The sequence below is a fragment of the Giraffa tippelskirchi genome, chromosome 1 (genome assembly GCF_054371585.1).
Source record: "Giraffa tippelskirchi isolate mGirTip1 chromosome 1, T2T-mGirTip1v1.2.pri, whole genome shotgun sequence".
NCBI classification, from domain to species: Eukaryota; Metazoa; Chordata; class Mammalia; order Artiodactyla; family Giraffidae; genus Giraffa; species Giraffa tippelskirchi.
This window is the reverse complement of record NC_137275.1, coordinates 42,488,447-42,515,288: the sequence shown is the minus strand read 5'-3', so window position 1 is coordinate 42,515,288 and position 26,842 is coordinate 42,488,447. Positions and strand designations below refer to the sequence as shown.

Sequence of the window (26,842 nt, the reverse complement as noted above, 5' to 3'; positions counted from 1 at the left end):
GAGTAGGGGGCAAGACGGTGTCTTTGTCTCCCACAGTCTGGGAGCTCATTAGGACAGCTGGGACACTGGGCAGGCTCAGGCTCCTGGGAAACTTGGTGACAATGCTCTCCTCCAGCAGAAGTGAGCATGCAAGACTCCTTGCCAGCGCCTCAGGCTTCTCCGAGGTCTACGTTTCCCGACAACAGCTGTGGAAAGGGTCTGTGTTCTTGATAGTTTGGGTTTTTGCATGTGTTCATGCTAAGTCGCTTCAGTCGTGTCTGTCTTTGCAACTCTGTGGACTGCAGCCTGCCAGGCTCCTCTGTCCATCAGATTCTCCAACAAGAATACTGGAGCGGGTTGCCATGCCCTCCTCCAGGAGATCTTCCTGACCCACGGATCAGACCCACGTCTCTTACGTCTCTTGCACTGGCAGGCAGGTTCTTTACCACTCGTCCCATTTGGGAAACCCCTGGAGTTCTTGGTCCTTGTGCAAATTAGGGGTTGTGAAGTTACCTTATCACTTAGGGTGGTTTAAGAGACCTTTCTACCCTGTGGAGACATAGCCCTCAGGGGCTGAACCAAGACAGCCTCATAGATTCATGAGCTTTGAGTAGACATATGAGAGGAGTGACTACTTCATGCCAGGTTTAAACAGTAAGTGTAAAGATATATTCAAATGAACAATGCAGGAATATACTTACAAACAAAATAACAGAGGAAATAAAAAGAAAATGACCTGAGGGGTTAAAAAAAGTGAGTATAGCAGACACGAGTAAACTCTGGATACAGATGTGTGGCTCTGAAAACTTTTCAGAGTGGAAGGTAGTCTTCTACTTCTTTATACTTCTTTAAAACTGTTCCAAGTGTTAAATAATGTACATGAGGCATCTTCATAATCAGAAATATACATGTATTGTTAAAATGCCAGAGGCAGGTCTCCACATTTAAAAATAATTGACATCTTGGCATAAAATACAACACCTACAATAGGTAAAGGAACAACAAGGAGAAAGTGAGCATGTGGTCATTTCACAGTATCTCTGAAGAACTTCTAAACATAGCCTAATAGTACAGGGCTGGACTGGGGTGCTCCCAGAATTTCCAGTATAGAGTCCAGAGCTCTGGGGGAGAGGAGGTTGTGTATGGAACGTGGAGCACACCACTGTTCCAGGCACTTCCTCCTGCCCATATCTAGGGGTGCTAGGATGGAAGAGATCTGGGGGAAGGGGTTCCCCATTGTTTAATGAGGATGTAAAAGTTCCCTAAGGAGGACATTTCTGTCATACAAAGGAAATTAGGGTGAAAATGCAAATTAAAACAACAATAAAACAGCATTTTCACCCATCCCATTAGACTGGCAAAATGTTTGTTTGAAAATATCAGGTGTTGGTGAAGATTTAGGAAAAGAGTCTTTTTGGACAGTGCTGGCAGGAGTATAAGTTATTAATAGTTACAGCCATTTGAGAGGGCAACTTGGATGACACTGTTAATTCCTTATCTGCGCGCGCACACACACACACACACACACACCTCAACCACGTCATGTGCAGGGTACACACACACAGTACACACACACAGTATGCACACACACACATACACACAACTCAACCATGTCAAGGGCAGAGTTGTTTATTATCAGAGTGACGCAAACAACATTTTTGAGTCAGTCTGTTATATCACAAAAGCACAAAAATAAAGATCATACAAAACTGACAATCTGCTGAAATGCAAGAATGCCAAGTGATCATGGTAAGAGGTTTTTAGTTGACTACCTTTTTAAAAACAATATTTATTTATTTGGTTGCACTGGGTCTTGGGGGTGGCATTCATGATCTTCCATCTTTGATCTCCATTGCAACATGCAAACTCTTAGTTGGGGCCTGTGGGTTCTAGTTCTCTGACCAGGGATTGAACCCTGGCCCCCTGCACTGGGCGTGTGGAGTCTTAGCCACTGGGTCACCAGGGAAGTCCCTAGCTGACTACCTGTTGTGAACAGGGGTTAGATGGAGGATAGAAGCCAATCAACCAATTTCATGACATCCAGATTCATACATTATACTACCTACCATAAAGAAACACTCACATATGAGTACAAGATTGTTCATCGGAACACTGTTTCCAACAGAATGGAAACCACCTAAAAGCCCATCAGGAGGAAAGTACTTAAACTGCCAAGGTTTCACACTATGAAACAGTAAAGGAGTGAGGCAACACCTGAAACTAACACAGTATTATAAATTAATTATACTTCAATAAAAGAAAGAGGTAAATACACATGACCAGACATTGGGCTTCCCAGGTGGCACTAGTGGTAAAGAATTCGCTTGTCAGTGCAGGAGACGCAAGAGATGCAGGTTCTATCCCTGGGTCCGGAAGATCCCCTGGAGAAGGAAATGGCAACCCACTCCAGTACTGTTGCCTGGGAAATCCCATGAACAGAGGAGCCTGGCAGTCTACAGTCCATGGGGTCGCAAAGAGTCAAGCATGACTTGGCAACTATACAACGACAACAAAAGAAAGAGGCAAAAACATATGTCTGACATAGGAATCTCTCCAAGATAAGTTATTGAATAAAAACTTTTAAAACAAGGTATAAAATAATAAGCACAACTGACTCCATTCACATAAAAATACATACAAACTCGTAGCTAAATATGCATAAGTAAATTTTTAATTTAATTTTAGAAAAATATAATTTAAAATCATATATAAGATATATAAATATGGAATTAACTTTAATATTTAAAATTAATAAAGATAATTTAAAATAATTTTATATAAAATTAATTTTATCCATTTTAGAAAAATAATATACTAAAATGAAGGGGCTTCCCTAGTGGCTCAGATGGTAAAGAATCTGGCAATTCAGAAGACATGAGTTTGATCCCTGGGTCGGGAAGATCCCCTGGAGAAGGGAACAGTAATCCACTCTGGTTTTTGCCTGGAGAACCCCATGGACAGAGGAGCCTCTCAGGCTACAGTCTATGGGGTCACAAAGAGTTGGACACAACTGAACAACAAACCTTTCATTTTCATACTAAATGGTAATAATATTTATATATGGGGTAGAAAATAGAATTTCAATTCAGTTCAGTCATTCAGTCGTGTCTGACTCTTTGTGACCCCACAAACCACAGCACGCCAGGCCTCCTTGTCCATCACCAACACCCGGAGTCCACCCAAATCCATGTCCATTGAGTCAGTGATGCCATCCAACCATCATATCCTCTGTCGTCCCCATCTCTTCCTGCCCTCAATCTTTCCCAGCATCAGGGTCTTTTCAAATGAGTCAGCTCTTTGCATCAGGTGGCCAAAGTATTGGAGTTTCTGCTTCAGCATCAGTCCTTCCAATGAATATTAAGGACTGATTTCCTTTAGTATTGACAGGTTTGATCTTGCAGTCCAAGGGACTCTCAAGAGTCTTCCCCAACACCACAGTTCAAAAGCATCAATTCTTTGGTGCTCAGCTTTCTTTATAGTTCAACTCTCACATCCATACATGACCACTGGAAAAACCACAGCCTTGACTAGACGGATCTTTGTTGGCAAAGTAATGTCTCTGCTTTTCAATATGCTGTCTAGGTTGGTCATAACTTTCCTTCCAAGGAGTAAGTGTCTTTTAATTTCATGGCTGCAATCACCATCAGCAGTGATTTTGGAGCCCAGAAAAATAAAGTCTGACACTGTTTCCACTGTTTCCCCATCTATTTGCCATGAAGTGATGGGACCGGATGCCATGATCTTAGTTTTCTGAATGTTGAGCTTTAAGCCAACTTTTTCACTCTCCTCTTTCACTTTCATCAAGAGGCTCTTTAGTTCTTCTTCGCTTTCTGCCATAAGGGTGGTATCATCTGCATATCTGAGGTTATTGATATTTCTCCCAGCAATCTTGATTCCAGCTTGTGCTTCATCCAGCCCAGGGTTTCTCATGATGTGCTCTGCATATAAGTTAAATAAGCAAGGTGACAATATATAGCCTTGACGTACTCCTTTTCCTATTAGGAACCAGTCTGTTGTTCCATGTCCAGTTCTAACTGTTGCTTCCTGGCCTGCATACAGGTTTCTCAAGAGGCAGGTCAGGTGGTCTGGTATTCCCATCTCTTTCAGAATTTTCCACAGTTTATTGTGATCCACACAGTCAAAGGATTTGGCATAGTAAATAAAGCAGAAATAGATGTTTTTCTGGAACTCTCTTGCTTTTTCAATGATCCAGCAGATGTTGGCAATTTGATCTCTGGTTCCTCTGCCTTTTCTAAAACCAGCTTCAACATCTGGGAGTTCATGGTTCACATATTGCTGAAGCCTGGCTTGGAGAATTTTGAGCATTACTTACTAGCGTGTGAGATGAGTGCAATTGTGTGGTAGTTCGAGCATTCTTTGGCATTGCCTTTCTTTGGAATTGGAATGAAAACTGACCTTTTCCAGTCCTGTGGCCACTGCTGAGTTTTCCAAATTTGCTGGCATATTGAGTGCAGCACTTTCACAGCATCATCTTTCAGGATTTGAAATAGCTCAACTGGAATTCCATCACCTCCACTAGCTTTGTTCGTAGTGATGCTTCCTAAGGCCCACTTGACTTCACATTCCAGGATGTCTGGCTCTAGGTGAGTGATCACACCATTGTGATTATCTGTGTCGTGAAGATCTTTTTTGTACAGTTCTTCTGTGTATTCTTGCCACCTCTTCTTAATATCTTCTGCTTCTGTTAGGTCCATACCATTTCTGTCATTTATTGAGCCCATCTTTGCATGAAATGTTCCTTTGGTATCTCCAATTGTCTTGAAGAGATTTCTAGTCTTTCCCTTTCTACTGTTTTCCTCTATATCTTTGCACTGATCACTGAGGAAGGCTTTCTTATCTCTCCTTGCTATTCTTTGGAACTCTGCATTCAAATGGGTATATCTTTCCTTTTCTTTTTTGCCTTTCACTTCTCTTCTTTTCACAGCTATTTGTAAGGCCTTCTCAGACAGCCATTTTGCTTTTTGCATTTCTTTTTCTTGGGGATGGTCTTGATCCTTGTCTCCTGTACAATGTCACGAACCTCCGTCAACAGAATAAAAGGACTCAAAAGAGATTTTAATTTGATCTGTAATGTTCAACTTTTAAAATTTACAATAAAAATATATTTGTGTATTTCCCGTGAAATTAGTGGAAATGATATTTTTGAATAAAGAAGCTCTTACAGAGACTGGAATAAAGAGTGTATTTCTTTAGTGCTTTTCCTGAGGACTCTGGAAAAAGCCACATTTAGCAGAGTTTCAACTCCTCCTCACCTGTGTTTTCATTCCTTTTTAAGTTTCTTGTGTTTATTTAGTAAAGAAAGCTTCATACCTCAAGAAGAAGTGGGGAAGAGGAGAAAAGAGGGAGCTGAAGAGAGAAGGATAATAAGGAGGAGAGACGGAGGAAGGGGGGTGGCGGTGTAAGATGAGGAAAACTAGGAAAAACTGTACTTACCCTTTACCCTGGTAGGGGAAAGAGCTCCTGCCTTAGAATCCTGGCCCTGCCGTTTAATAGCTGTGTCACCCTGAGTAAATGTCTTCATTACTGGATCCTCCATTTCCTCTCCTGCAAACCAGAGAGTAAGAAAGCCTAGGTGAGTTGTCTAGCTTGGGGTCTGGCACACAGAAGGGAATAAGAAAACTTCTGACTGGAGCTATAGGGCAAGAGAGCCTGCAGGCAAGGTGCTGGCTGGCTCTTCTCTGTTGTAATATGAATGAATTCCATCTGATGGAGACCAACCAAGTCCTCCCATCTGTCATCTGACCAAGAGAAGGGAAGGAGATTTCATGGCAAACCTGAACCTCATATCTGCAGAAACGCACAGACGCAAGCTTCATTGGTTCTGTGGGTTATTGTTATCACTAGGCTACATTTGCAACACTTGATAATTTGCGCAGCACTTTCCCCTGCATCCTCTAAGGTGATTCTCACAACTTGGTTAGGTTATTGGGACGGATATTATTTGCATTTCCAGAGGAGGAAATTGAGGCCCTGCATAGCTGACTCACTTGCCAGGCTCACTTAGAACTAGAACTGGGATTCACATTCCTTCTCCTGTGGTTACTAAGCCTGGACTACTTCCACTGCATCTCTGCACCTCACTCCCAGCCGTGCAATAATGTGAGGTTGGGGGTAGGGTAGGAGCTATGGGAAACCGTGCCTGGACTGTCTCCTACCACCAGTTCTCCACACGCCACTATCTACTTCACAGCTCCTCTACAGAAAAGACAGCAGATCCCAGCTTCCTTTGTGGGAAAATCCTCTCTCAATTCAACCTTGTATATAATCTAATCAGCACGCTCGAATCTCCCTTATCCATTTTAAGATATCATTCATGTCTGGCTATTGTCTGCCTTTCTCCTTGATAAAACTTTCCTTCTTTCTCCAACCCTCCACTCCTTTCCCATACACATGACACAGGGAAATTTTTATACTCCATATTTGTTTGGGCACCTTCTGAGTCCTTGGAGAATATTCTGAGATCATGTTCTATCCATGAATCGTTTTTTCCAAGATCCCCTTCTAGTGTCAGGAGCAGACTATCTGCATCTTCAGAGAATTAAAACAGATCTTTCTTCTCCATTATGTGTGAAGTGAACTGTGACCACTTGGCTTAGGTGGCTATGTTCCTGACCAGCAACAAAAGAGCATATATAAGGAGGAAAAATTATTTGAGCTGGTTTTCAAGAATCCAATGAAATGTTTCAAGATTTGTATGTTCTTTATGCAGTCACACACACAAAGGAGGAGCAGGAAGAAGAAGAAAGAGAAGAAAGAAAAGAAAAAACAAAACAGAAAGAAAATAATTCCTCATATATGAGGAAATGTTGACATTTTTAAAACAATGTATTTTTTCCACCTGTGAACTTGAAGCAATGCATCGAATGCATCCAAATGGGATCTATAAAAAGTCAGCCCAGAGTCACGTTTCCGTTAAGTGTCTCTTTGCTTCAATAATATACTAAAGTAGTTACAAATCCTTTGTCTGAAGATGGGAAGGAAAGAAATTTTTCATCCAGGGAACTTGGGTAAGATAGGGAGCCAAATACCGTAATGTCTTCATAAGCTCATCAACAAGATGACTTAAGAGACTGGTTTTCACTGCCAAGGCAAAGTAACGAAGGAAAGCAGTTTGCTGCATAAATTAGATAAAATTGGCCCAATTTCATCAAAAAATTGAGAATTTGGGGAATTGAGGGGAGTAGACTTTTCTTTGCCTGGGGTGTAGTCTCAGTTTTCTGATTCCATCTGTTGGCAGATAACAAGTTCCTCTAAAAAGTAAACAGGTATGGATGTACCTTACTGATATCTCTATCTCATCATTCTACAAAATGAATATGGCTGAGTGTTAACTGGAGTATACGCTATATATGCTAGAGACTTTTCATATACCATCTCATTTAATCCTCAGAAAAAATACATCAATCCCGATTTTCAGTTGGGGAAACTGACATCCCAAAACAGTTTTCCAAGCTGCCCAAGATAACAGAGCCAGAGGGTGGCAAAGCAAGGATTTGAACTCAATTCTGTATCTCTCTCTCTCCCTGTCACATACACACACAATTTTGTATCACTATTATATGCATCAAAAAGAAAGCACATAAAAACAAGTATCATGTATTAATGTATACAAATGAAATCCAGAAAAATGCTACTGATGAACCTAATTGCAGGGCAGGAATAGAGACGCAGAAGTAGAAAATGGACACAGTGTGGAAAGAAGAGAGTGGGAGTAATTAAAAGACTAGCAATGTCATAAATACACTACCATGAGTAAAACAGATAGCTAGTGGGAAGCTTCTGTATAGCACAGGGAGCTCAGCTCTGTGCTCTATGATGACATAGAGGGGTGGGAAGCAGGATAAGAGGGAGGTAATATATGTACACATATAGCTGATTCATGTTGTTGTACAGCAGAAACTAACACAACATTGTAAAGCAATTATACTCCAATTAATTTTCTTACTATTATAGTAAAAAATAAATAGTAAAAGAACAAAGAAAGCAGATAAAAACTGTTGAGAAGTCCGTGTATGAAACAATATGATGAGTATATTTTTACAATGGTTAAGTGGGAGAAATTTATATTCGTGATGTGAGTTATCATGGAATCATGTCATATATTCAACTTATTCAACCGTGAAAGAGATCCCCATTCAATCTGTCTCACAGAAAGCAGAGTTTTCAGGTTACTCAGTATATATACAGTTACGAGTCAAATGAGAACTAAGACCAAAGATAGCTGACCCTTTAGCCCTCTGACCTCGTTTTAAACATGTATGCCTTATCATTATAAAAGACAATCTCCTGCCCGTTACGGATATTATAAATTTGGATGTTGTAGACTGTAGTTTTTGTTGACTGTTTTGTAGAGTCATCAGCAAATTCAGCTTAAGACAGAGGAAGAGAGTCTCCTCCATACAGTATGGTAGTTAAGAGAATGAACTTGAGGGTTCAACAGTCTGGATGTGGGTTCACACTGTCTCTTCTTAATAGTCATGTGCCCAGGACAAACGATTTAATCTCTAGAGCATCCATTTCCTCACTTGAAATGCGGAGATAATAAAAGTACCTACCTCACTGGTTTACTCTGAGGATGGGTTAACACATTTAAACTACTTGTTCATGATACCTGACATTTTAGTTAACATTAGAGTCATAAGCAGACAAAAGAAATAATATCAAGCTTTTAAAAAACCTGGATATTTTATTTTGCCGTGCTGGGTCTTAGGGCTTACCTGGTAGTGCAGTGGTAAAGAACCCACCTGCCAGTGCAGGAGACATAGGAGACGTGGGTTCGATCCCTGGAAAGGGAAGATCTCCTGGAGCAGGAAATGGCCACCCACTCCAGTATTCTTGCTTGGAAAATTCCACGGACAGAGGAGCCTGGCAGGCTACAGTCCATGGGGTCACGGAGAGTTGGACATGACTGAGCACTAGGTCTTGGTTGCCACACGCTAACTCTTAGTTGTGGCATGTGGAATCCAGTTCCCTGACCAGGGATTGAATCCTGCCCCACTGCATTGGGAGCATGGAGTCTTACCACTGGATCACCAGGGAAGTCCTGGACATACCTTCTTAAAACTAAGCCTGAGTATTAAAATTATTCTAGAAAATGTAATCTCTATAGTATGCCCGGCATATACACAAAATTATACAGTTGAAATAAAGGTTTTTATAAGCATCATTTCCCTTCCAGAAAATTCAACACCTAAATCACCATACGGAGTATCAGTCATCCTGTATTAGATAAAACTGAAGGAAGAGAAATACCTTCCTCCCTTTCATAAAACCACCATGTCACAAAGTTATTATTTAAATCTTTTATAAACTAGTCAGCAATTTTCCTGTTTCTACATTAGTTCTGTTAAATAGCTGGTCACCATATTGTGTCTAAAAATATATAATCAGTGATCAGTCTTATATAGCTATGCCCCCCAAGAATGACTTTAAGCGTTCCTTCTGTAATTCACTTTGGCATACTTAATAATAATTTTATTGCATTTTAGTTAGTGGACAAAGTTTCAGAGAATATAATATACTAGCCATTAGTATAGCCTGTAAACATATATTATGGGATGAATGAATTAAGAGAAGGAACTAGATGAGTAAATAAATAAATATGTTAAGTGACCTTTTGTAGAGCTCTCCTGCAGCAAAAAAAAAAAAAAAGATCAAGGACGAATCAAAGAACATTAGCGCCACCTGGAGACAAGAATCAAGAAATGTAAGGAAGACAAGGATGTTACCAGCCCTGAAACTGGCAGCAGAGATGTTCTAGCCCCATAAGGTCTTAAACAGCAGCACACACAAGGCTATTGAGCACCTAACATGTGGCTAGTCCAAACTGAGATGTGCCGTAAGTAAAATACACACCAGATATCAAAGACCTAATATTGAAAAAAGAATGTAAAATATTCCATTCATGATGTTTTATATTGATGACATGTAAAGACAGTTTGGATTATGTAAGATTAAATAAAATGTCATTAAACTTAATCTCACCTATTTATTTTTACCTTTCGAATGTGCTTCTAGACATTTAAAATTACATATATTGCTCACCTTATCTTTGAATTTGATATTGCTACTCTCACCCTGCCCACTCAGAGTGTGGGCCATGGTCCAGCAGCAGGGGCGTTCATTACCTGAGAGCCTGTTAGAAATGCAGAGTCTCAGGCCCCACCCTCAATCTACTGAATAGGAGTCTGCATTTTAGCAAAATGCCCAGGTAACTGGTATGCATATTCACTTTGAGACTTGCTGATGCAATCCAGCTGTCTTGTTTTAGAAATGGGCAAACTGAGACCCAGGGGTCTTCCCTGGGGGCTCAGAAGGTAAAGAATCTGCCTGCAGTGCAGGAGATCCAGGTTCAGGAAGATTCCCTGAAGAAGGGAATGGCCATCCACTCCCAGTATTCTTGCCTAGAGAATCCCATGACAGAGGAGCCTGGTGGACTACAGTCTATAGGGTCGCAAAGAGTTGGACATGACTGAGCGATTTTCACAAACTAAGACCTAGAGTCACTTGATTATGGTTCCCTAGATGGTTACCTAAAGCCTGATTCCCAAGCAGTCTTGAAACTGCCAAATACCCCATCCCACACCGCACCATCCTGAAGACCCTTCTATCTCATAGGGTAAAACTAATACATATTATTGCACATATATTAAAAAACAGATGGTGATCTCAGGGGTATTCTAGGGTATTCTTCAGTCCTTGGGCAAGTCAGCTGCTTTAAGTGACTACGTAAGAATGCAGAAAACCTGTGCTTCCAGAACTATTCCTACAAATAACATCCATGACCATGAAAAAAGGTCAGAATTTGAAATCAGTAATGTACACTCCAGTCACTGAGTCAGTTTTGTAACACAGCTCCTTGCAGGAGGGTCTTATTCATTCTTTGAATGTCCAGTTCCTCACAATACGTTTGGCTCATAGCTTTGAATAAATGTGTTGAATGGACATATTTGTTTTTGTTGCTTAGGTTCTCTATCTCAGGAAATGTTCCTTGCTTTACATTGTCTAACAATGTAAAGAAATTTAAGAAAACACTTCAGTAGGAACTATGACCAAATCAGTAGTGCTTTCGTGCCAAAATCCTTCCATAATTAAGCACATTGTTAACAGAAAATTCAAACAGATATTAATTCTGGTCATGAAAATATAATTCATCGTATAGAAAGAGAAGGTACCAGGTAAAATAAGATAATATTGGCAAGTAATTTCAAGAAGCAGAAGTTGTTAAAATATTTTCACTCATTTCTGTAAAGATTTTTGCAGGACAGATTAATCAAACCTAATCAATTTCCAGTGTACCATGTGTATGACCAAAATGTTTTTTCTCAGAAGAAATTACTTTTTTGTATGCCAACTGGAAAACATAGATTTGGCTTAGGAAATTTCTGTGTTATATGAATTGAATATACTAACTAGAATAGGAAGCACAGTAACGAAATGACTTTTTTTAAATGATGTAAGTCATATAGGAAGGAAAGTTTAACTCCCACTCTCTTCCTTTCAATTGTCCCATTTCCTCATGTTTTATCCATTACTCATGTCAGGTTTTGTTATTAACCTAAATAAAATAATAGGACATCAATCTTGCCTGTTTAATATAATAATGAACAGATGACTGTTGCATATAATTATTAGACTGGTAATAACAATAAAAATAATAGGCAATTAGCAGCAACATGGATGGACCCAGAGATTATCATATTAAGTGAATTGAGTTAGAAAGAGAAAGACAAATATAATATGTTATCACTTATATTTGGAATCTATAAAAAAGATACAAATGAACTTATTTACAAAGCATAAACACTCAGTTCAGTTCAGTTGTTCAGTCGTGCCTGACTCTGCAACCCCATGGACTGCAGCACGCCAGGCCTCCCTGTCCATCACCAACTCCCGGAGTTTACTCAAACTCATATCCATTGAGTCGGTGATGCCATCCAACCATCTCATCCTCTGTCGTCCCCTTCTCCTCCTGCCTTCAATCTTTCCCACCATCAGGGTCTTTTCAAATGAGTCAGTTCTTCATATCAGGTGGCCAAAGTACTGGAGCTTCAGCTTCACCATCAATGCTTTCAATGAACACCCTTGATTGATCATCATCAATCATTGAACACCCTTTCAATGATTTCCTTTTGGATGGACTGGTTGGATCTCCTTGCAGTCCAAGGGACTCCCAAGAGTCCTCTCCAACACCACAGTTCAAAAGTGATGATTCTTTGGCGCTCAGCTTTCTTTATAGTCCAACTCTCACATCCATACTTGACTACTGGAAAAATCAAAGCTTTGACTAGACGGACCTTTTTTGGCAAAGTAATGTCTCTGCTTTTTAATGTGCTGTCTAGGTTGGTCATAGCTTTTCTTCCAAGGAGTAAGCGTCTTTTAATTTCATGGCTGCAGTCACCATCTGCAGTGATTTTGCAGCCCAGTCTGTCACTGTTTCCACTGTTTCTCCATCTATCTGCCATGAAGTGATAGGACCAGATGCCATAATCTTAGTTTTCTGAATGTTGAGCTTTAAGCCAACTTTTTCACTCTCCTCTTTCACTTTCATCAAGAGGCTCTTTAGTTCTTCTTCGCTTTCTGTCATAAGGGTGGTATCATCTGCATATCTGAGGTTACTGACATTTCTCCCGGCAATCTTGATTCCAGCTTGTGCTTCATCCAGCCCAGCGTTTCTCATGATGTACTCTGCATATAAGTTAAATAAGCAGGGTGACAATATACAGGCTTGACATACTCCTTTCCCGATTTGGAACCAGTCTGTTGTTCCATGTCCAGTTCTAACTGTTGCTTCCTGATCTGCATACAGGTTTCTCAAGAGACAGGTCAGGTGGTCTGGTATTCCCATCTCTTTCAGAATTCTCCATAGTTTGTTGTGATCCACACAGTCAAAGGCTTTGGCATAGTCAATAAAGCAGAAATAGACGTTTTTCTGGAACTCTCTTGCTTTTTCGATGATCCAGTGGATGTTGGCAATTTGATCTCTGGTTCCTCTGCCTTTTCTAAATCCAGCTTGAATATCTGGAAGTTCATGGTTCATGTACTGTTGAAGCCTGGCTTGGAGAATTTTTAGCATTACTTTACTAGTGTCTGAGATGAGTGCAATTGTGTGGTAGTTTGAGCATTCTTTGGCATTGCCTTTCTTTGGGATTGGAATGAAAACTGACCTTTTCCAGTCCTGTGGCCACTGCTGAGTTTTCCAAATTTGCTGGCATATTGAGTGCAAAGAATAAACACTCACAACATAGAAAATAAACTCAAGGTTACCAAAGGGGAAAGATGAGGAGGGATAAATTAGAAGCTTGGGAGTAACAGATACACATTACTTTATATAAAATAAACAACAAAGTCCTACTGTATAGCACAGGGAACTATATTCAATATCTTATAATGGGAAAAAATCTGAAAAAGAGTATACATATATTAATACGTAGTATTACTGTATAATTAATATTATATTTAATCATAGTATAATGTTAATATATATGAATCATTAATTTATATATCATTAATATTATCAAAATGTACATATTATTTATTTGGTAATGAGGTATGCACTGCCTTACAACACTTCTTTTTTGATGTCTTGGACAGATATGAAATGACTCATTCATTCAACAATATACACTGAGCACTTACATGTCAGATGCTGACATAAGGCACTAGTTAGAAACATGAGGAATTAAACAGTTGCTGTCCTCCTGAAGCATTTGTTCTCAATAAACACATAAGTAATGAAATTATATCAGATTTTAATGAGTGATGTGGGGAATGTTAAGGGTAGTCTCTCTCAGTTTTAAATGGAAACCCACAAGAAGCAAGGGAGGAAACCATGCTGGTATCTGAAGGAGAGCTGCCTGCTCAAATGGAACAAAGTGCAAAAGCCATAAGGCAGGAGCATGCTCAGCAGGTTAAGGAGCAATGGGGAATCCAATGTAAAGGGAGGGAAATGGACATAAGCAAGAATAGGTGGAGAGGAAGTCAGAGAGGGAGCAGGGGCCAGATCCCAGAGGACACTGGACGCCATTGTAAGCACTCTGGATGTTCCTTTAAGCCCAAAGAAGACTCACTAGAGGGTTTACGTGATATTATGCAACCTGACTTAACCTTTAGGATTCACTCTAGCTGCTGTGTTGGAAACAGACCTTAGGGGTCAAGGCAGAAGCGGGAGTTAGAAGATTATTATAAACATCTAGGCAAGAAATGATGGTGACCTGGACCAGGATGACAGTGGTGGAGATAACGAAATAGCATAAAATTCTAGACATATTTTGAAGGTAAAACTAGCAGGATTTTCAGGTGGATTAGATGTGTTTCATGAAAAGGCAAAACCTCAAGTTTTTTGAGCAATGGAGATACCAGCTCCTGGGAAAACTGAAAAGTGAGAAGATTTGGTTGGGAAGAGGTGGAGGGAGGGAGATTAGAGATTGATTTTAGAGATAAATTTATGATGGCTTTTAAATATTCATTTTTTAAAATCAGACAGATTAGACCAGAGTTCAAGAGAAAGGTTGAGGCTGGAGTCCTTGGCATTAATTCAGTCCTGAGATATGAAGTCAACAAGTAAGTGAGTGGAAATTGAAGTCAAGAAGAATTGCAGGACTGAGCTTTGGAACACCCAGTACTGAAAGGGGCTGACTGCTGTTTAACTGTTGAAATATTTAGTGTTGTCATCCCCCCAAACAAAATGCTAGCTCCCTAAAGCTGCAGCCCAATCTTTACATTTTTCACTACGCATTTTCCCTACGGTGGGTGCTTAATAATCATCTGGTGAATGAATGAATTAATGTACCATGCAATGTTGACAAAGGTTGCCAAGAAGAAAAAGGAAGAAAAAGTATAGGAGAACCATATCTGGCATCTTTCTCCAGTCTCCATCACTCACGCCTCCCCAGGGGGAAAGAATGACTTACCTAGTTCATGAGTTTGGAAAGGAAACTGAGACTCAGAGGCTCAGCAGTTTCTGAGCTCTTTTATTTTCCAGGGAGTGTTCTCAAATTCTAAGTAAGATTATCCTTTGGGGGCTATGAGAGGGAGAGGGGAATGATAAATTATCCCCCCTTCAAATCTCAATGTATTGCTGTATGGCTTTTGTGGTTGGTTTCTTTCAGTTAGCATACATACTTTTTTTAAGGCCCATCCATATTGGAGCATGTATCAAGTCTTTCATTCCTTCTTATGGCTAAATATTTTTCCATTGTAAGGATGTACTTCATTTTGTTTATCCACTCATCAACTGATAATCACAGGGATTGTTTCCACCTTTGGCAATTATGAATAACGTTGCTATGAATACTTAGGTACAAGTTTTTGTATAAACATATGCTTTCAATCCTTTGGGCATATCCATAGGAGTAAAATTGCTAGATCAAAGAGTGCCTCTATATTTCACTTTTTGAGGAACTTCCAGGCTGTTTTTCAAGGTAGATGCTCCATTTTACATTCCCACTAGTAGTATATGAGGGTTCTGATTTCTCCACAACACTTATTATTTATTTGATCACAATCATCTCATAGAGTCTTGGATTTGTATTTCCCTGATGGATAACAATGCCGAGGATCTCTTGATTCAATACAATAAGCAATTATTGGCCAATTGTAAATTTTCTTTATTCTTTCCTCACCACATAGGCTAGTTTGGATCCTATTTCTATTGCACTGGTTAACGTGTTGTTGTTTTGTTTTTTTTTTTGTGAGGCTTGAAGTCAAACATGATAGCTCTCATCCTTCTCCCAAGTACAAAAACCTTAAAAGAATTTATAATTCACCCCATTTTAATTGTTACATAATATTTTATTCCAACTTTATCTTTTATACCTTACAAATCTGTCATTATTATTATTTTATGAAGTCAGTGCTTACCTGGTAATCTAAGTTAACACTCATATTTGCTCATTACATTCTTTACCATTGTTTACTGCATCTCACTCTTCCCTTCTGGGTTCAATTTCCTTCCTCCTGTAGGACATGCTCAAGTATTTTTAAACACTCTATGAATGATAAATCATATTTCTTCAGTTTTTTTACTCTTGTTTTTGGATGACAGTTTATTTTGTACAGTTTCTAATTGACAATTACTTTGTTTTAATATTTAAAATATGATTTCATTGATTTCTGGACTCTATTATTGCTGGTTTTGGTCTAAATATTACTTTTCTAGACAAATGTCTTCCTTCTGTTTATGGAAATAACCAATAAGCCAAATTATAACAGGAACAGAAAAGGGTTTTATCTGAGCCAAACTGAGAACTATAGCCCAGGAGACACAGATTCAATAAGCACTTGAATTGTGTTCCCCAGGCTATAAAAGGGGAGGATTATAAAGGCAAACCCCACAAAATTACATAAGTTGTTGGTCAAGACTTATAATTATCACTGGTAAAAAAAAATAAGGGTGCTTGTTAGGCAAGGATTGGCTGGGGTGCAAAATGGCTGCATAGTTATGAGAAGAGACTTTGAGACCACAGATGGCGGCTGCTTAGCAGATATTATTCTGAGAATGGTTGGTGGTGTCCTTGAGTCTGATACAGTTCAGAAAATTCAGGTTCTCAGTGAGGCAGAACGTGGCTGAAATCACATCCACAATGGCCACCCAGCTCCCTTCTGGATTCCTGAACCACAGTTACTCCATTTTTTATTTTCTTAACGCATTCTTTTCTTTAACAGTTAAATCAGATTAACAGTGTATGCCTGATAGGCCATAAAAAGGCTGTCTGGTTAGCATAAAGTTTAAGTTAAATCACAAATAGGCCAGAATGACTTCCCCATACCTCAATAAGTGAAAATTTCACCTATCACATCTCCAATTGCATTTAAGATTGTGTATGTGTATTTTGTCACTGACATTCATGTTTACTTCTGTGTCTAGATGTCTAATTTTATTTATTCTGTTTATTTCACTATGTTTCTTAAATATAAAGATTCACAATTTTAATCAATTTGAAAACTTTTTCAAATACTACCTTCTCAAACTTTATCTGTTTTTCGTTTTCTCTTTTCTTTCTTTCTGGCATCCTCGGTTATATGTTAGCTGTCTTTCTTCCACCTTGTTCTTATCTTCTTTCATCCCCATCTCTATCAATTTTTGTTGCTTCCTGAGGATCTGCCCTAGATTTAGCTACCAGGTTTCTTATCAGTGATCTCTAGCTAGCTATTCAATCACTTCTTTTCCTTTTCTAAAAGTTCTACTTGAGTCTATAAAACTTGCCTGGTCTTTCTCTAACAGTGCATACTTTTCTAGGATTTTAATCCCCTGTATTGTGTCTTTGACCACTGCAAACATATTTATTATGTTTTTCAGAGTGTGGTTCAATTATCTCAATTTCTTACTGTTCTATATTCCTGACTTTTGTCACTCATAGTAGATTGCCTCCATATGAGTTCTATCTCTTTTTAGGAACTCATCTTTAGTGTGAATTCTTTTTCTTGGAGAATTTCTTCCAAGTGTTTTGGCATTTGCATGTACCAGGCAGAAGTATCAAAAGCTTAGACCAATTTTTATATTATTTTCTCAGCTGAGAAAGACAGCTGAAGATAAGACAGAACTGGTGACCAGGAAATTGAACCTGAAGTAAACACCTAGAAGGCAGACAGATTGATATTTTTCCTCCCATCCAAAGCACAAGTTACTACATACAAGCCTTTTTTCATCTATTTCTGCCAGTGGGTAGATATTTTTTTCTTAATTCATCTTTATATATTTTCACCATAGAAGGCTACAGAGAAACTTTATACACTACTTAGTGTTAGGTTAGGTTGTAAATAGTAGGAGCAGTTTCCTGCCACAACAAATAGAAAAAACTAGAAACAAAAACAAATATCATATTTTAAGTCATTGAAAGGCTGCAGAAACAAGGTCAAGGGAGTTAAATTTCAGACAGCGATAAGTCCTTCCTAGGAAACAGGTACCCATTTCTCTCCTGTATGCTATCTGTATGAGAGTAAAGGGTAAGGCCAACTTTAATATCTATGGTCCTTTTATAGACACACCTGGGTCACCTCCTCTGCCAAGGACAAGCCAGGCATAAGATGGGTGCTAACACCACCTCATAAGAGTCATGGTGTTGATTACATCAGAATGCATTTTTTAAAAACTCCGCCATATAATAAAAACTATCAACCAATTTGATCGAAATGATATTTGTGAAATACTATGTTCAACTACTACAGAACACACTCTTCTCAAGTATACTTAAACATTTACATTTACAAAATTCCATGTATGCGAACATAAAGCAACTCTCAACACATTTCAAAAGATTGAAACTCATAAAAATGTTCACTGACCACAGCAGAATTAAGCCAGAAATCAGTAACAGAAAGATAACTAAAGAAACTGAGGGAGGAAGTCATAATAGAAACTGGAAAATATTTTTAGCCAAACAATAATGAACAACAATGTATCAAAATTTGTGGGAGACAGCGAAAGCAGTGTTTAGAGGGAAACTGACAGTTTAAATGCTCATTAGGGGAAAAAGGATCAATGCAAAGAAATAGAGGAAAACAACAGATTGGGAAAGACTAGAGATCTCTTCAAGAAAATTAGAGATACCAAAGGAACATTTCATGCAAAGATAGGCTCGATAAAGGACAGAAATGGTATGGACCTAACAGAAGCAGAAGATATTAAGAAGAGGTGGCAAGAATGTACAGAAGAACTGTACAAAAAACATCTTCACGACCCAGATAATCATGATGGTGTGATCACTCACCTAGAGCCAGACATCCTGGAATGTGAAGTCAAGTGGGCCTTAGGAAGCATCACTATGAACAAAGCTAGTGGAGGTGATGGAATTCCAGTTGAGCTATTTCAAATCCTGAAAGATGATGCTGTGAAAGTGCTGCACTCAATATGCCAGCAAATTTGGAAAACTCAGCAGTGGCCACAGGACTGGAAAAAGTCAGTTTTCATTCCAATCCCAAAGAAAGGCAATGCCAAAGAATGCTCAAACTACCACACAATTGCACTCATCTCACACGCTAGTAAGTAATGCTCAAAATTCTCCAAGCCAGGCTTCAGGAATACGTGAACCGTGAACTTCCAGATGTTCAAGCTCATTTTAGAAAAGGCAGAGGAACCGGAGATCAAATTGCCAACATCTGCTGGATCATCGAAAAAGCAAGAGAGTTCCAGAAAAACATCTATTTCTGCTTTATTGACTACGCCAAATCCTTTGACTGTGTGGATCACAATAAACTGTGGAAAATTCTGAAAGAGATGGGAATACCAGACCATCTGACCTGTCTCTTGAGAAACCTGTATGCAGATCAGGAAGCAACAGTTAGAACTGGGCATGGAACAACAGACTGGTTCCAAATAGGAAAAGGAGTACGTCAAGGCTGTATATTGTCACCCTGCTTATTTAACTTATATGCAGAGTACATCATGAGAAACGCTGGGCTGGAAGAAACACAAGCTGGAATCAAGATTGCTGGGAGAAATATCAATAACCTCAGATATGCAGATGATACCACTCTTATGGCAGAAGTGAAGAAGAACTAAAGAGCCTCTTGATGAAAGTGAAAGAGGAGAGTGAAAAAGTTGGCTTAAAGCTCAACGTTCAGAAAACTAAGATCATGGCATCTGGTCCCATCACTTCATGGGAAATAGATGGGGAAACAGTGGAAACAGTGTCAGACTTTATTTTTCTGGGCTCCAAAATCACTGCTGATGGTGATTGCAGCCATGAAATTAAAAGACGCTTACTCCTTGGAAGGAAGGTTATGACCAACCTAGACAGCATATTTAAAAGCAGAGACATTACTTTGCCAACAAAAGTCCGTCTAGTCAATGTTATGGTTTTTCCAGTGGTCGTGTATGGATGTGAGAGTTGGACGGTGAAGAAAGCTGAGGGCCACAGAATTGATGCTTTTGAACTGTGGTGTTGGAGAAGACTCTTGAGAGTCCCTTGGACTGCAAGGAGATCCAATCAATCCATCCTAAAGGAGATTAATCCTAGGTTTTCATTGGAAGGACTGTGTTGCAGCTGAAACTCCAATACTTTGGCCACCTTATGGGAAGAGTTGACTCATTGGAAAAGACCCTAATGCTGGGTAGGATTGGGGGCAGGAGGAGAAGGGGATGACAGAGGATGAGATGGTTGAATGGCATCACTGACTCGATGGACATAGGTTTGGGTAGACTCCGGGAGTTGGTGATGGGCAGAGAGGCCTGGCGTGCTGCAATTCATGGGGTTGCAAAGAGTCGGACACGACTGAGGGACTGAACTGAACTGAAGTTTCCATCTCCAAAAGTCAAAATCAAATTAACAGTTATGGCCAAGAAATTAGAAACAAGGGAATAAATATAAGAACAACAACAATAACAACAAAAATCAGTGAAATAGAAGACACATATAAAACAGGGACAGTAACATATCCAATGGTTCATTCTTTGAAAATATTAATAAAATTAATACAACACTAGCAAGACTGGTAAAGAAAGAAAAAATATATTATCCATATCAGAAAAGAGAGGAAATAACTATAGATCCCTGCTGATTTTTATAAAGGATACAAGATTATTGTAAATAATTAAAATTATTAAATATAATTATTCTGAATAACTATAAAACTTTGAAGAAATGGATGAATTATTTTCCTAAACTGACACAAAAGTAAACATAACTTTCAGTCCCAAAGAAACTCTAGGCCCAGATGCTATCACTGGTAAACTCTATTAATATTTGATGGAAAAGTAAACCATTCTTATACAATTGTTTAGAGGAAGAAGGAACAATTCCCAACTTGTTTTATGAACTAACAGGACACTGGTACCAAAACTTGACAAAGACATTACAAGAAAAGATTTGTAGACCAGTATTCCTCAAAAGAAAAGAGATAAAAAGAATCCTTATCAAAATATTAACAAATCAAACCCATTATTTATTATTTATTTATATATGCCAAACTGTAACCAGGTAAGACTTATCTCAAGTATGTAAAGAAAAGAAAGAAAGTGAAGTTGCTCAGTCGTGTCCGACTCTTTGCGACCCCATGGACACCAGGCTCCTCCATCCATGGGATTTTCTAGGCAAGAATACTGGAGTGGGTTGCCATTTAAGGTTGGTATATTTTTCATAAATCAGTGAAATTAATTACATTAAGAGAATACAGGTTGACCCTCGAACACAGGTTTGAACTGCTAGGGTCCACTTATACTCAGATTTTTTTCAATAGCAAGTACTACAGTACTGCACAATCTGCAGTTGGTTGAATCCTCCAATATGCAGGAACAGCAGATACAGAGGAACCTTGTATACAGATGGGCTGACTATAAATTATCTATTCATGGATTTTCAGCCTCACAGAAAATTAGGGTTAGGGTTGGCGTCCCTAAATTCTTGTGTTGTGCAAGGGTCAGTTGTAAATGGAAAGGTTATTGATTATCTCAATAAGGGCTTAAAATTATATAACAGTACCTTTCCTGACTTTTTAAAATTCTAATAAAACTTGAAAAAAAGGAAACTTTTTCAAACTAACAAAAGGTATTTATGTAAAAATCTACTAATAACATTATATTTTATGATGAAAAACTGACTCCTTTGCCCTGAAAATCAGGAATGAGACAAGGATGTCTGGCAACAAGACAAAGATATTTTCTCTCACCACTTCCATTTCAGCATTGTACCAGAGGCTTCACCCACTGCATAAGGCAGTAAAAACAAGTAAGAGCCATCTGGATGAGAAAGGAAAAAGTAAAACTTTTCTTATTCACAGATAATACAAACATAGAAAATTGTAAGGCAGCTACAAACTCTTAGAATAACGAAATTTTACCAGATCAAAAGTTTTTAATCTTCACTTAATTCTTTTTTGATGATCTTCCTTTATGTAGATTCAAGTTTCTGACTTACATTGCTTTCCTTCTTTTTAAATTGCTTTAAATTCTTTTAGGAATTTCTTGCCAGGAAGGTCTACTGGTGACAAATTTTCTCCATTTTTACTTGTCCCAGAGAGTCTTTATTTCCCCTTATTCTTGAAGAATAAGTTTATGAATTATTTGGATTAAATTTTGTGTATGGTATTAGGTAAGGGTCAAGAATATATTTTTTCCTATGTGGATACCCAATAATTTCAGCACCACTTACTGAAAAGCCCTTCTTTTTCTTCATTGTATTGCAAGGCACCTTCATCATAAATCAAGTAACCAATATAAATTGGTCTATTTATGCAATCATTTTTATTTCATAAGTCTGTGTATCCTTATACCAGTATTACACTGTCTTAATTACTATAGCTTTATATTAAGTCTTGAAATACGATCACTGAAATCCTCTACCTTTTGTCTTCAATCTTATCTTGGGCTCTTTAAGGTTCTTTGTTTTCCAAACACATTTTAGATTCATCTTGTCAATTTCCACAAAACTCTCCCCCGGATTTCAACTGCAGTTATGGTGAATAATTAGAACAATAAAGGAGACATTAGCATCTTAACACTGGATCTTCAAAAACAGGAAAATGAGAAACATGATCTCCATTTGTCATCTATCTTTCCATTTCTCTATTTCCATTTTTCTCAAGCTCACACAGAACATTTGCTAAAATAAACCACATTCTAGGCCATAAAACACCTCTTAACAAAATTTTAAAAATAGGAATCATACATTTGCTCTCAGATACAGCAGAATTAATCTAGAAATCAATAACAGAAAGATAACTAGAAATTTTCAAAATATGTGGATATTAAACAAAACACTTCTAAATAATACATGGGTCAAAAATAATAAGTAATACATGGGTCAAAGAAGAAGTCTCAAGAGAAATTTTAAAATATTTTGAACTAAATGAAAATGAAAACACAGTTTATCAAAATTTGTGGGAAGCAGCAAAAGGAGTACTTAGAAGGAATTTTATAGCATTGAATGTATACATAGAAGAAAAGAAAGATCTAAAATCAATATCTAAATTCCCACCTTAGAGAACTAGAGAAAGAAGAGCAAATTAAGCACAAAGTAACCAAAAGAAAAGAAATAATAAGAGTTACACTGTTCACCCGAAACTATCACAACATTGTTAATCGGCTATACCCCAAAACAAAATGTTTTTGGTGTTTAAGAAAAAAAAGAATGCTAACCCCCAAAATAGTGCTTTTTGGTACTAGAAAGAAAAAAATAAGAAATAATAATAATAAGATTTAGAGCAGAAATAAATGAAATAGAAAATAGGAAAACAACAGCAAAAATTGACAAAATCAAAAGCTGGTTCTTTGAAAAAATTAGTAACACTGATAAGCCTCTAGCCAAGCTAAGAAAAGAGAGAACACAAATTACTAATATCAAAGAAGGGATATCACTACAGATCCTATACATCAAATTAAAGATGTATATGGGAGTTGTCTATACTTTCTGCACATTTCTCTATAAACCTAAAATTGCTCCAAAATGAAATTAAGTCTATTAATCAAGAAAAAAAACTCTTAGACATGTCCTATGGAAGGGTGGGGAGAAGCAGATTATTCTTAACAGATAAGGAATATGGCACATGGTAATAAAAACCACTTTTGCTTGAAAAATATATTGAATGAATAAATATGATTTCTAAATAAGATTCCATTCTGAGGTACTGGGGGCTAGGACTTCAACATATAAATTGTTGTGGGACACTATTCAACTCACAACATGAGGGAATGGAATGTAAGGCATAAGGCAAAGCTGGACCTTAGGGCAGGAAAGGCACTGACCTAGAGCAGGAGGTACAAATGTGCTCCCTAAATTAAGAAATGAATGCATATGGCATTGCATATGGTAGCCAAGGGCAATGGGAAAACATAAAGGGAGTGTGGGAAGTGAGAGGAGCTTCTGTTTCTGGACTCTCCATTACTCTCCACTGCCTTTTTGTCTATCCCTGCTTCCAACTACACTGACATAATTACTACACCTATTAAACAAAACACTTATTAGTCTTAATATTTCATGAAGCGACTCCTCCAACCATTTTATCTTCGAGTCCCTTGGCCATCTTTAGCCCTTCCTACTTTCATATAAATTTTAGAATCAGCTTCTTAAATTCCACAAAAAGCTGGGGTTTGATTGGACCTACAGTTATTATTCCACACATCGGTTTGAGAAGAATTGTCATTTTAACTATATTGAGTCTTCCAATCTATGAGTTTAGTATGTCTCACCTTTTAACTATGTCTTATTTAGTATCATAACACTTTATTTTCTTTTAAGACTTATATACCTTTTATTAGAGTTACTCCTTGACACATAATAGTTTATGCAATTGAAATGTTATCTTTAAAACATTTATTTTCTGGTTTTTGCTCAGAAATAGAAAAATTCAATATTTAGAAACTGATTTTTGTATCCAACCTTACCAAACCCTATTAGTTCTAATATCTCTTGACTCTATTGGAGTTTCATATTACCTTCAAATAATGACAGCTCCTTTCTTACTTTGCAATCTGTAGACCTTTTCTTTCTTTTTCTTATTTATTAAGCTGGCTAAGGCCTTCAGGAAAGCACTGACTCCAAAGGTGATTGAATTTTGGTTTCATATTTTGAAGGTAGAGCCAATAGGATCTGCTGAGAGATCATATTTAGCAAGAGAGGAATCAAGTTTGAGTTCAAGGGTTTTGGCCTAAACAACTGGAAAAACGGCATTGTCATTTACCACAGGCCAAGCCAGAGGTCTGTTGATTATATAGTGCAGGTAATCAAACGAGGAAAGATAACTGACTGACATTTATTGGCAATGATGTCTCTAACAGGCTTTAGCCTGTTTTTCTACTTTTGAAATAACTCCAGTAAGGATTTAAGCATTTATAAATGCTCTCAGACAGGTTTGACTTGCAGCTTCCTGTTCATCACTGCCCTCTACAGGGGCTTGTGTGCATATGAGCTGTGTACTCGGATTAAAATCCAAACCAGAAAATAAGGGATAATTTTTCCCTCCAGCTTCAATATTTCTTGTTTCCATGAGACACACACACCACATCTTGTCTTTGTGATCTTTCACCCGATCAGGTAACTATAAGAGAGTCTCCCACTCAGGAAACTTGGTCCCTGAAATGAACTTCCAGGTAGATTGTCTGGGAAGATGTCCTATAAAGGCTAGCAGTATTTCTACGGGGTTAACCTAAGCAGGAGGGCTTCCCAGGTGGCTCAATGGTAAAGAATCCACCTGCCAGGACAGAAGGAGCAGGAGACATGGGTTCAACCCCTGGGTCAGGAAGATCATCTGGAGAAGGAAATGGCAATCCACTCCAGTATTGGGAAATTCCATGGACAGAGGAGCCTGGCAGGCTATACTCCATGGGATCGCAAAGAGTCTTGACAAGACTGAAGCAACTTAGCACACATGCATGCAACCCAAGAAGAGTGAAGAGACAATAAAAGGTGACCCCTGCAGATGAAACATTGTGTCATACAAACAGACCCCACTGTCCCAGCTGGAAGGCCAATTTGACCATCTTGACCATCTTTTATCGCATATTTCTCAAGTCACTGGTACAGGCTGTAGTGTTCTTGCACAAAGAAGCAAAACTCCAAGAAGCTGGCACATTTAACAATCCAAAGGACTGTTCAAGACGCAGTAACCTTCCCACTCAGTTCCCTGATGCTCATTTGACACACATATGGGGTATCACACTCGGTGTGGGCTGCCACTCCCCTCTCCCACCCCTCTCCTGCCACCCCATCTCAAGAAAGAAGCTCCAAAAAGGCAAGGACATTATCCTGTAAGCCTCTCTGTCCTCAGTGTCCAAAACGATGCCTATCATGTAATAGTTGTTGCTTAGTTGCTAAGTCATGTCTGACACTTTGCCACCCCCATGGACTGTAGCCCACCAGGAACCTCTGACCATGGGATTTCCCAGGCAAGAATACTGGAGTGGGTTGCTATGCCCTTCTCCAGGGGATCTTCCCAACCCAGGGATCAAACCCAGGTCTCCCGCATTGCACGTGGATTCTTTACCAGCTGAACCAGAAGGGAAGCCCAAGAATACTGGAGTGGGTAGCCTATCCCTTCTTCAGCGGAGGTTCCCCATCCAGGAATCAAACCAGGGTCTCCTGCATTGCAGGTGGATTCTTTACCAACTGAGCTATCAGGGCTATTTTTTGGAACTGACACATTTAAGGCTTTAATAAAATATTTTCTAAAAGACTTCAAGTTTCATTTGTCCTAACCAAAAACAATGTTGTTTAAAACTGATGAGTAAATAAAAATAGCACTGTCACTACATGGAAATAAATACAAGAAATGACAGATGGAGTCAAAAACTTTGCCTCTAAGGAGTGGAACTCTAGAAGGGACAGGACTGCCGTTTTTAAATTTTTATCACTTTCATTTTTGTATTTGCAATTGCCTTTACTTTCTACTTTACATGTTTAAATTATACACATTCCTAACATTCTACTACAACTATTCATTTTTGTGTGTAACCTGCCTTTTTCATCTACATTCATATTAATATAGTTGTTCACAATCATAGCTCTTCATTTCACATTTTTTTCACTTAACCTACAGTTCTAGTTATCACAAAGCTTTCCGTGTTTTTACAGTCTCCATAATTATATTAATGGCTGCATGATATTCCAATGTGTAACTGTACCATAATCTAGCTAAATACCTTAACATGGAACATTCTGAATTGTTTCCACTTCCAATGAAAACAATGCTGCAGTGAAGACTTGCAGTTATGTGGCCTTGTTCGTTCCGCTGCTTTGAATCATATTGTTGAATCATTTTCCGGGGTCCCATCGAAGCACCCCTGATTCACATAGTAACCGACTGCTACCAGCGAGCACCAACGTGACCCCAACCCGCGAACCCGCGTGGCGGGGCGGTGCCTCCGCCCAGGGGGCGTGTCCAGGGCGAGGCCGAGCGCGTCCCCGCCCCG

At 38.6% G+C, this 26,842-nt stretch overlaps 1 long non-coding RNA gene across 1 annotated transcript; it reads right to left on the bottom strand.

Annotated features, from left to right (window-relative positions):
- Window positions 1–4,887: 4,887 nt before the first annotated feature.
- LOC145545417 (uncharacterized) lies at window positions 4,888–26,762 on the bottom strand. Its single transcript, XR_014082065.1, has 2 exons — window positions 26,573–26,762; window positions 4,888–5,544 (listed from the first exon to the last, which is right to left on the bottom strand). It is a non-coding gene; the product is annotated as an uncharacterized LOC145545417 (long non-coding RNA).
- Window positions 26,763–26,842: the final 80 nt, after the last annotated feature.